Below are 13,006 nucleotides of genomic sequence, written 5' to 3'. Positions count from 1 at the left end.
TAGAGTTTCTACGATACAGGGGAGCCGCGCACTCGTGCGCGGCGGGTCATACAAGTACAACGTATGACAATTTAGAACTTGATTCACGATGTCAATCCTTCGCAGCTCGGTGAGGCACAGTGGTGCATCTCGCCGATCTACCGAGAAGAATTATTTGATGCGCGGCGCGACCCAGTAGTGCAATTGTTCTACAAATTTAGAACAATCTCGAAAATCGAATGTAAAGTGATTTAGCACACTCGACGCAAAATATATATATGATATATTTGATTGACGATGTCAACCCTTCCAGATCGTTGCTCTGCGAAGCAGAGCAACGATCTCGTCAAGAATGCTAGTTGCTAGTTTGCGCGGCGCGTCGAAGCGGCGAAGTCCTCCAAATAATATATATGTTAACGGGTGATACTCGTAAAATATTTGTTCCATATATAAAGAGTTTAAAGACCGTCGTTGACCATTGTTAATGGTCTGGCCCGGCGCGCGCTACTTCGTAGCACTTGCCAACATTTCGAGAAGAAAGCGGCGCGCGCTACTTCGAAGAAATTTAAACGAGTAACATCCGTCAAGGACCGTTTACGAGTCCAACTCGGCGCGCGTCCTGGTAAGTTTTAAACATACAATATATATGCGTCACCTGGTCACCAATATATGTAAACTCGGCGCGCGTCTTGGTAAATTATAAACGTACGCGTACAAGTGTGCATGGTGCCAGATAATTTAAAGGTAAAATTACAATTTAATTTAATTACAGGTGCTGAGTTTGACGGATGTTACTCGTCTAAATTTCTTCGAAGTAGCGCGCACCGCTTTCTTCTCGAAATGTTGGCAAGTGCTACGAAGTAGCGCGCGCCGGGCCAAACCATTAACAATGGTTACCTGGGGACCTCAGGCTATCATGTTTATAAACATCCGCCAAATAGAGATTCGGAGGAATGACAGGCTGAGCGCGGCCCAGTAATAACAATGGTCAAGTGCTGAGTGTCAATTTGTCATACGTTGTATGACCCGCCGCGCACGAGTGCGCGGCTCCCCCTGTATCGTAGAAACCCTACAGTAAACTTTAAAGTGAAACGACAATGGGGGTCACGACGTGAAACAAGTCTCAATTAAAACTTCATTGCCGCGTTATTTTTAAGCCAATGCAATTTGGCTTTGTGCGCCGCGCTATATTAATTATCAATTAATATTTGATAATTTTAATTTATTCGATAGGTTAGTCTGATATTGATATTGATATTAAATACATTAATATTGTTATTATATATATATATATTGAATAAAGCTAACCTTAGACATGAATAATATTATTGTAGCGCAATGCGTTATTGGGCCGCGCCGCGCATCCAATATAAATTATGCTTTTCTTAACATTCGTTAGATCGGCAAAATACGCTACTGGGCCTGGCCTCGCCGAGCTGCCAAGAATTGACATCGTCAATTAAATAATACTACTTCTTTCAACAAACAACAAAGGGATTTGAAGTAGTTTAAGTTTGCATACATGTTGTAGTGTGATGCGTTACTGTGCCGCGCCGCGCACTCAATTACGCTTCTCGCAACCACATCCTCGCTAGATCAGCGAAATGCGCTACTGGGCCTCGTTGAGCTGCGATGAATTGACATCGTCAATAAACATAAATGTCTATTCAACCAAGAATTAACAGGATGCAAGGTGGTTGAGTAAACTTTACGGTTTGCACTTTCCGATCCTGTATCACCCTGGATTCTTTTCGACGTATTTTTGTTTATAAAGGTATATATGTACCTTCTAGTCACTTTCTTGCTGTCTGGTTACATGAACATTGGAGCTACTTTTAGATTAGCTCATGATATTATATTCGACTTAGATTGCTTGGATGTATCACATCTCAACCATTGTTGGGTGTGTTACTTTGTTTTGGGATTTACTTGTAAGCTTTATTGATTTTATCCATAAAATTGCATTTCCAATGATATTTATGTAATTTGAGAAACTCTTTCTACCAAAACGTTTTCGATCGGGAATCGTCTTTAACTTATTTTGGGGAATATTTTGACTTCCCAACGCGAGCTGACTACTCAGAATGCGCGAGCACGTCAACATAAAATTTTTCGCGCCCTACAAACTTCGGTAGACCTTATAATTTGCAACTGAACGCTTGCGTATGTCGTAGTTCAAGCTGCGCGCGCGGTATGAGTATTTTCATTGCATCATACAACATAACTTATCGGATTATAAGTAGAAGCTATTTGTACAGGGATTTTCTCATCGATACTTTAAATGACTAATCTTTAAAAAACAAGGTCGATTCTTATACAATTACAATATATTTTGCATATGCGCGTTAAATCAATTCGTTATCATGTAATAATGTGTGTCATACTTAAAGCTAGGAATATTTGTGTAATATGGATTTTCATTCTAAAACATGGAAAGATTTCATCAATTAATGTAACTTGGTACCATATGGTTTATTTGATCTTATATGTTATCGATTTATATAGTTTTACGTTATCGTGTATCATGTATTGATAGTTATACATTATTATTATACAACGAGTCCAACCCAGCGCGCGTTTTGGTAGTTTATAAACCTACAAATAATTTTATCCCCTGATAAACTCCAAGATTTTAACGGATTATAATCTCATTGTATAGTCACATAACATGATACCATGACCTAAATTTTGACAAATAAATGGCTAAGCTCTTGACAAAAATTATAACCTGTAAAAGTCATAAAAATGATAACTTCACATAATCGGGTGGGAATCATGCTTTTTAAAATTTTTCACGAAAGTTTTTAACAGCATATTGTTTATCACATTTTTTTACACAAGATTTGAATCATGTTGTAATTTTGTTTTCCAATATTTTGATCAAAAATAATTTTTATTTGGATTTCAAAGTACGCACTACGCCGCGCAGTTAGAAATCGTAATTGTTCTGAACAAGTGAGATTTGAGATTTAATCATTATTTTCACAAGTGAGTCGATATATTGCAATCCCATCTCTTTTCGTTGCTGCTCACAGCATAGAGCTTCAATGCTCAAACCGTATATCTAGTTGATAGTAAAGTAGTATAGAAGTAGTAAAGTAGTATAGAAGCTGTTTCGTTGCACATTGAAATACAGATATTACTAAATGATCTTGAGAGGTTATTTAATGTAATCGATTTAGTGTTACTGCCTTTAAGCTGTGATGTGCTGGAGACTACTAAAACTTGTTCTAGTATAGAAAAGCACAGCGGATTTTGCTATCATGTTACACTTTTGTAGATCAGGATCGAATTTGAACGTATTACTCCTAAACAGATTATTTCAATCCTGCATTATATGGAAATATCGATAACCCATTCGAGCCTTTCTTTAAATGTGTTTATGTTTTTGAAAAAGTATATTATTGTGATACTTCCATGTATTAAATCTTTTAAATGGTATGGTAAAGAACAGTACATAGATACTTATTCTTTGATGCCCCGAAACACATTCCTAGCTCTAGATCTGCCTTACATTTCAATAATGGCTCTTTCATCACATTTGCTTGATAACTGCTGATTTGTAATGCTTAAAATTGATCCCACTCAGTTTGACTATCTTAGGTTAGCTGTAATATCGAACTCGACAGTAGCTTCCTCTGTCATGTCGGAGATCTCAGGAGACGACTTGGTATTTTGTGTCAAGAAGAGGTTAACCTCCCACTTAACAAGATAAACATCAAATTCATAGGTTTGTCTCTATTTTGATGGTTACTGATACAGCAGTTCATGTGTTTAAAATGTATGGGTTAAATTCTAATTAAATTCGGTAATAAATATTACTGCAAATGTTGTAAACGGTAAAACCATTGTGTATAAGACAGTCAATTATCTCAGGAGTGCCAAAAAGGTACCGTTTAATCGAGAGGACTTCACTGATGACAGAGATGTGGAAAAGACTACGTCCTTCTCTGGAAAACTACAAGGATAAAATACCCACCTTCTTCGGGAAAAAGTCCATCATATGCGAAAGGTAAATCGTTTATTTTTGAAAACCCGATCACGATCAAAGCATATACAATTTGGGCATGTCCCAGCCAACTTAAGCCGAAAATCTGGCTTTGAAATCTTTAATTTGAAAACACCCAAAAATGTAGTTAATATACCCCTCCACCATACCAGATCGATTTTAAGTCAGCCAAGGCATAATTACTGCCCAAAAAGCCTGTTCCAAATTTGTCTCAATTCTGTTCCAGAATCCCAACTTCTCTGAAACCAAAATGGAACATTGCCCACAAAGCCTTTTCTGAGGATGCTAGGGCCACCAAACTTTTCAAGGACACTCCTGGTATCGATACCAATCGATTCTGATCGCCTTCAACTCAGTTTAGGCGATTTTAGGGTAAAGTTCATTTTTGTTCATTTCATGAACCAGGGGATCATTTTGCACTAAAAAGGTTTTTTTAAAGTTGAACAAAAAATGTCACAATTTGATGTGTGAAAATAGTGCTTTCGATGTGAAACTGGATGATTCTTGACGCACCCTATCCCTTCGGTGGAGTATTAAATTTCAAAGAAAAAAACTTCTGAGTTGCTGAACATGTTAGTAAACAATATGCCCCTCTACCATACCATATCGATTCCATGCCAGTCCAGGCATAATTACCGCTAAAAAGCATGTTTCTAAATTTGTGTCAATTGTTTCCACCATCTCAACTACTCTGAAACCAAAATAGAAACATTGCCCCAGAGCCCTTTTTGAACATGCTAGGCACACCAAACTTCTCAGGGACACTCCTGGTATCAATACCGACCGATTCCAATTGGTTTTAGCCCAATTCAGGGGATTCTAGGAAAATGTTCATTTTGTGTTCATTTCATTCATTCCATGAACCAGGGGAGTATTTTGCAAGTCTAAGTGGCTGGAAATGTTAGTACATGTGTCCTTCTACCATACCAGATAGATTCCAAGTGGACACGTTCAAAAAAAGGTGGCACTAGAGATTGATTTTTTTAAAATGAGTTTTAAAAATGGTCATTGCTCTTTGTTGGTTGATATATCTATCTATACCTTTAGAAATTCGATTAAATTTCATGATCCTGAAATCACGGAGTCTGTAGTGCTTATATCACAGGAGTTATCGTTATTTGTGTGCCAATGATTCAAAAATCACACAATTAGAAATGCAAGATGAATCAACACTAGATAATCTGAAAAGTACTATTCACAAAGACGCCAAAATTGATATGGTGACTATAATGCATGTAAGGAATAAAATGTCTTATCTGAAATTGTTATTGGTGCCAAAATGATTCAAAAATCACAACTTAAACATTGGAAATGAGCCTATTTTGAGCAGTGATTATTGAATCATCTTACGTTTTTATTGGCTTTCTATCATTTGTTAGGGTACAAAATAGTATTAAATAGTATTAAAACCAGTTAATATGATTCAAAAATCACATTTTCGTTATTGGTGCGCTATTAAGTCTCACTATAGTAAGCCTTAAATTAAGTGCACAATATGACAACATATATCCATTCTATGGTTCTTATTATGTGATTTTTGAATCCATGTCTAAGCTTATACCATATTGAAGGCCTTTGAGCGATAATTTTTGATCTGGGTGGTTAAATGATTCAAAAATCACACAAATCTGGCTACCAACTATGTAATTTTCTTTAAAGTATGACAATTGAATCATATGTAATGTTCAAGTTGTAATGACATTTTGAAAAGAAAGGTAATGAATCGATAATCACATTTCAAAAATTCAATTAAGTATTATACGTAACTGATTGATTCATTTGTCACAGTATGGAGACAAAATTATCATGGCTTGAGTAGTAAAAGTACTTGCCTAGTTTAATCAGTTTAAAATCAGTGTTTTGTGATTATTGATTCCACTATTACTCTAATAACGAACTTCTCCATGACCATAAACAAGTGCAGTGTCACAACAAATTACTGCAGATTTACTATGAATACCAACCTGATATAGAGCCAAAAAGTGATGTTGTTGTTGTGAAACCAGTATTTCTGGTACCCATAGGGGATTTGAAATCAACTTATAAATCAAATGTCATTCCTCAAAGTATCATAATCAAACCCCGGGCGAGTCCAAAATTAGAAACCTGAGTATTGATTCATATGAAATATGAATATCTCTTAAACGATAAAATTTCCTGAACCAGATCTGACTCGCTATGTCTGTTCAGACATGTTTGTCTGCCAGATCGTGGTACCTGAGTCCCTTCATTGCCGTGCATTGAAATCACACAATAACACACAAAGCTAGAATCACGGCAAATCGACATTCATCGCTTTTTCATCGGAGTACTAATGGACAGTGTTCAAATGTCATTGAGAAGCAGGACACACTCACAGAATGTAAATTCATGATTAGAGGTGCAAGAAATGAATATTTTGTGATTTCTGGCTCATATCTGCACAATTAACAGATATAAAGAGATGAATGCCTTTATTATGTGACATTTGAATCTTTTTGGACCACATTAAAATTTGGTTAACTTTCATAGCATACTCCTTGAGATACAAGTATTTTAAAATGCTTCACACAATTTTGGCAGTGAAAAATCAATCTCTAGTGCCACCTTTTTATGAACATGTCCAAGTCAGTACAAGCATAAATACGGCTGTAAAAGCATGTTTCCAAAATTGTATCAAATGTTTCCACCATCTCAACTACTATTTTCATTTTTGTTCATTTTCCATACATTCCATGAACCTGGGTAATGTTATTTGAGTTTTGATGGCTCTTAGGCCTAGTTTTTACCTACATCCATCTTAGAAAACCGAATTGAGGCTTCCCAGCACTTAAATACAGCCAATACTTCGATGTGCCCATGTTCCAAAAATCTGGATTCTCAGGAGGATTATTGTGCCAAAATTGGGACATTTTGGAACATTGGTAACATCGGTTCTAGACATGTAATGATTCTCAAACTTGGTTTGAGTGGTCCTAGGACTAATATAAACACTTTCCGACCCATTTTAAACCATTCTGAGCACTTTGAGAAGAATGTTCATTTTCGTTCATTTCTGGTCATTCCATGGGTAGTTTTATACGACTTTTTATGGTTCCTAGGCCTAGCTTACGGCTATATCCATCTTAGAAATCCGAACTGAGCCTTCCCAGCACTCAAATACGGCCAATACTGTGATGTGCCCATGTTCCAAATTTATGGATTCATCTACTGGCGGCTGGCGCGAATTCGATTTTCGGTAAAAACCACATGAGTTTTCAAATTTGAGATATTTTTAGCGCGCGGCGCGCGCACTGCGTGTTAAATTTTAAATTTACGCCAGCTAGCAGGTGTCAGATTTACTGGTTATAATTGTGGGAAGTCCATCTATGTTTATTATTAATAATTTTTGGTTGACTATTTATTTTCCCCAGGAAACTTACTCACGTGCGAAAGACGAACTCTAAGAATTGGAGAATAACGGCAGTAGACAGCAGCTAACTTCCCCTGTACTCAACGACATTGAACAATAGACATGAAATGACTCGCTGACCCCCTACAAAGTACTTGTGCTCGGAGGCAGAATTTGGCATCGTTTGGGTCGAGAGATTTCCAAGGGTAATGATACAGTTAAACTGTATAAAAATACCTCTCTAAAACAACCTTCTCCTGGTCGGCCATGTCCCTCATCCTGCACTTGACCCCTGCAGAGGTCACAAGAACATCGGAGCACAAATGAGCGAGAAACGGGGAAGCCTTAGCTTCCGGGTCAAGGACTGCATCACTAGCACCTACCTATTGAACCTATTGATAGGTTTAAAAGTAGGCATCTTCACGCAATCTGCGGACCACCTCCTAGCAGCGAAATACGGATATACCCTCCCTATTACATGCGTTCAACCGGCACCCGAACCACACGCTGTTTCTTAGACACAACTTCCCACTTAAATCAGTGTCCTGTCGCATCAACTGGCATCGGCAAGTGGCGACACTGTGTAGACTCAACCCTGAGCTTGATCAGAATCTTCAGTCACAAACCTGACACCGTTTCGGGGCTTGCAATACGGTTTTCTGTCAGGCTCCCAGCAGTTTCTTTTGGACCACCATCTCATCTGACAATCACCCGAGGATACCTGCCAGAGCTCGCAATTTACGACGAGTTAGCTTATGGCACCTCTGGCTGTTAAGTGAAGTCATAAAGCTCAAACAGCTCTCATCTCCCATTCTCTCTTCCTAGACAGCAAACCTGGGAGAAACTCCTTCTAGCCGGACGTCACGCGTGATGTACGAGAAACTACGGACAGGTGTGTACCTATACTTTTTAAAATTACACATTTCGTCTGGATTGTGATTCACTGCAAAACAAGTCGCAGGTTCCAATTGTAGAACTATAAAATTTTAATAATTCATGGTTGATTATACGGCCTAAGCGGTATACAAATAAAGCGTTATTATTATTATTGCCTCTAATCCTCAGGGTACTCCTACTTGCGTGCGAAAGACAAAGGCAGCAAGAATCGAAGAACAGAACCCCGACCACACTGCTTGTGAGAAATGAGCAGCTCTTGATCTAGGACAAAAAACTTTCTTCTGTTTAATATCTAAAACGTGTTACGTGTGATATTACACCAACTTTTGATTAATAATACGAAACTTTATACCTTATAAAGTATGATATTTAAACACGAAAATTTACATTCTGAAATTGGTATAGTGTTCCTTTAACTGTTCCTTCAACTTTCATCGTAGCTTTTTTCAAAATATTCTTCAGTGCCATCAACAAACAGATTTTTTCATTTGACTGAACTGTGCCATATTTGATATTGCCTCTGTATTTTATAGGGAAAATTTTTTAAATCTTGCAAGTTGATGTAATTAAGTTTTAAGTTAACGTATTATAGATATGTTAACACTAGTTTATGTTTCAGTATTTAAATTGTTTCCATTTATAGTTTAACCGCTCCCTGTTGTAGAGTTATCAGATCTTTACTTAGGATAAACAATATAATATGAAGTTCGATAATGATATTAATAAACATTAATTGTATTCACTGTTTTCTAGTCATCAAACTTCAGATCAGGAGGTGACCGGGACATGATTTTAGGCCTGACCGGGACCGGGACCGGGATAAAAAATGTGACTTGACCGGGACCGGGACTGAGATTATCAATTTACCGTGACCGGGACCGGGACCAATAATTTCTGGGATTTCTATCTGACCAGGACCGGGACCAACAATACAATTTTTTCGGGATGACCGGGATTTTACCGGGATGACCGGGACCAAAACTGGTATTCTCATATTGAAAGCTGCAACTTTCATTTACATTATAATTGAACAATTTGAATAAGTAATAACTAGAATATTAAATTAGAAAAAAATAGAAAAAACCCGTCAATATGGGGCATGGGCCTAATGTACTACACCAATAATGTTCATGTACTGATTACTCAAGTTCACCCTCATTCCTCAGTCAATGATCCCTCATTATTCAACAGTTTCATTCTCCAATTGACAATTGGGCGTAGCCCGAGTTGAAAACTTGATGTTAGTTTGCACATGAGTTATGTAACGATATTAGTTACCTAAACTTATTTAGCAATTTTAAACATTGTTTTATGTGGCTCAGAGGTTGTTTTAGGATGAAATTCACAATGAATGAAAGTAAAAACTTAAAATCACAGTGAATGAAATTATGTAAAAGATCCCGGTCAAAATCCCGGCAAATTTGAGTGATTGACCGGGACCAAGAATCCTGAATTGACCGGGATCATAAATCAGCATTTGACCGCGACCGGGATGAAAAATGTGACTTGACCCGGTTGACCGGGACCGGGATAACTCAAAATTGCCAATCCCGGTCACCTCCTGCTTCAGATCGGGGTAATATATTTATAATGTACAAAATGATACGCTCTCGAATGCACGCTTCCTTTTCCTCATCTTTGATCTTGTTAAGTAAAACACATAGTAAGGTTCCCCAGAAATGTCCTGTAAACTTGACTTTTTATTTAGGCCGGTAAAAACCCACAACTGACTGAGGTTTCGAAATACAGCCAAGAACTCAGATATGACACAATCAATTTTATGTGTATGAAACAAATTTTCAACTGTCTGGCGGCGATCAGCATGTCATACTGACTAAACTCTAATCGGTTTATGAAAATTACATCCCGGTTAATGAAAAGCGTAGCCTGGAGTTCCCGCTCCCAGGTAAAATACATACATAAATGAGGACCGCCAAGCAAGGAATGAAGAACGAAATTAAATATTATCTAATCGATTACAAATCTTGCAGATTCCTGAAATTAAATGTAAAATGCAGCTAAACTCGTGCATCTAATAATAATATGACAATATGATAGAATTGTAATAATGCTACATGCTACGCGCGCTAAAACGATGAATCTAATCTAAATCTAGTAACCATATCAACGCGCAGTAACCATAGTAACGCGCTCGATTCAATTCCAGTATATTGCGACGAGTGTTTACATCACTAAATTAGCTGTAACTTTGTGTGATTATGGACGATCGTGCTAAATTTAAGGCGCTGTGGCTAAAATCGTCCACTGAACCAACAGGTAAAATTTCAGAGAGATCGTCCCCAGCGCTCATTTTCACCTCGCGAATGATCAGCTCGCAGTGGGTTGATATAACGACGTCGTCGTAATGACACAAGTGACTGATCAACCACCTTATTTGATATAGTGTTTTAAAAATAAAGTATTTATATTTTTAACTTGGGGTGTAAATATTTTTAGGGATTTTATTTTTTTAAATTTCAGATCTTTCATACTATTTGTTACTAAAATGCTCATTGTAGCCTATAATATTTAGATTTTCATCATCATCATGCTATTCCAAGTCCCCTAAGATATTTGGTCTAAAGTTCGTGCTAGTTATATATATATTATATATATATTATATATATATTAAATCTTATGATTTAAGTCGTTTACAGAAGGTGCAAAATTCTGCTGTAAGATTTATTTTCGGGAGAGGAAGAAAGGCACACACTACTCCACTACTTAAGAAAGTTCATTTTCTACCAGTTAGATTTAGAATAGATTTTAAGATTGCCCTACTTGCCTACAAGTGTTTAAATAATATAGCTCCTCCTTACTTAAAAGAGTTGATATCTCCTAGGCAGCAAAGTTTTAAAAATGTACGTCTTGATAATGATTATTTTTACCTTAGTTTTCCGCCCTCTCCTAACTATGTAAACACAGAGAAAGCTTTTAGTCACTGTGCAGTTAAAGTATTTAATTCCTTGCCATACGACATAAGATCAGCTGAGTCAGTTACATCTTTCAAGACCAAACTTAAAACATACTTCTTTTCTCTAGCATTTGATTGATTTTGCATTTACATAGGTAAAATGAACTTGTCATGTCTAATTTTCAATTAAACTAAGCTCAGTTAATGTAAGAGCCGCTTTAGAAAGCACTGGAGTTTATCTCCAGGATTAAATTATATCGAGTTATATGATTTAGCTATAAGGCGGTTTATAAATGTTGTATTTATTTATTTATAAGTCACTATTGTGACGGTACATTAGAACTAGACAGAAACAAAGTGTGAAGGGCCTGAACGGAACCCCTCGGTTTCAGTTCCTTGTTTAACACTGCCGTACAGTAAGGACATTCGCCGGGTTCTCCAAGGATGGGCACATAGCTCACTCCACACAATGCTCTGTCAAATGTTGCTTATATACCAAGGATCTACAGGAAATATTTCCTTGTAAGTTTTTAGAGGGCGATCTGTGAACAGACTACTACCTCATTCCCAACTATATGCATCACTTGATTTAATTTATTGTATATATACTGTTTGACATTTCTTTATTATTAGCAATTAGCGAGGTTACAAAGAAGGTATGGACTGCCCCCATATCCAACGTGTCCTTCAACCTGATCTTCAAGGAGAAGAGCTTAGAGGGATATAGATTACATGTTCAGCATTTATGATTTTTTTTGATTTTGGTAAATGTGTGCTGACTCCACCACCTATGTATTTAAACTAATATTTAGTGTATTACAGGTAGACATTGACTTAGGTAGCTATTTTTTCTCTTAGGTAGATATTAAGAATTTGGTAGATTTATTAATTGTATGACTATTTACATTATTGAAACGTTTTTAATATTTAATTTAAGAGGATTTTTGAAATTTTTATAGGACTGGTTCACAGTGTGAACAGATTCCAGATTTATATATTTTAAAACTGATATTTAATAAATGATTAAAAGAACCAATTTTAAAGTTGCCATACTAAAACCTTTAGGTCAAAAAATATACCCATTATGCTCACTTAAAAACAACTCTAAATTAGTAGGCTGTCACTCTATTAATGCACCACACCGCTACCTCCACTGTACTAAAAGTTATACAATAAATTCTACAATCCTAATATTGTATCGTGATGGAGACCGGTGTCCATACAAAACATTTACTAGGTTGCTGTTTGGTGTGAGCAATAGCGAACAGCACGCCCACTCCTTTGCCCGTCAACCTATATCTAATCGATTTAAAGAGTGACAACCATACTACACATTGAATTAGGATTCTTTGAAATATCAAATTGATTTATTGTAAACTTTACTCTGTAATAAATGGCATAAAATTGAAATTTTGTTTAACTGAATTTTTGTTTAACTGATTGTGCTCTGCCAATTACATCGGTTGATTTAATTTACTGTATATGTATTGTTGGAATGACCCTTTCTATGAAATGTGAGGTTACAATCTCTAAAACAGATCTCTTCCATCTTTTGCCACCCCCTGGCCCTGGAGCTTTTTGTATGCTCTAATATTTTTTTGCTATAAGGATGAACTAAGTGAAACGATTTTATTCACAGTGATTCAAAGTCACAGGTAAAAGGGATAACAGTTTGTAACATTTTATAACATTAGTTAATATCAAAACATATAGTAAAATGATATAATAAGAATCATTACAATCTCCCCAAGAACTAGTAACTTACTCTGTACAAGTACTTAGCATTAGAAGAGTGACTTAGTACTAAATATATTACGATAAGACCAGTGGCTTAACG

At 36.6% G+C, this 13,006-nt stretch overlaps 1 long non-coding RNA gene across 1 annotated transcript; it reads left to right on the top strand.

The window, feature by feature from the left end:
• Nucleotides 1-3,580: 3,580 nt before the first annotated feature.
• Nucleotides 3,581-8,876, top strand: LOC134813945 (uncharacterized). Its single transcript, XR_010160071.1, has 5 exons — nt 3,581-3,709; nt 3,856-3,991; nt 7,381-7,782; nt 7,930-8,250; nt 8,424-8,876. It is a non-coding gene; the product is annotated as an uncharacterized LOC134813945 (long non-coding RNA).
• The last annotated feature ends 4,130 nt before the right edge of the window (nt 8,877-13,006 follow it).

This window comes from Bolinopsis microptera, chromosome 4, assembly GCF_026151205.1.
Source record: "Bolinopsis microptera isolate Bmic1 chromosome 4, MBARI_Bmic_1.0, whole genome shotgun sequence".
NCBI lineage: Eukaryota > Metazoa > Ctenophora > Tentaculata > Lobata > Bolinopsidae > Bolinopsis > Bolinopsis microptera.
This window is presented reverse-complemented; position numbering and strand designations above follow the sequence as displayed.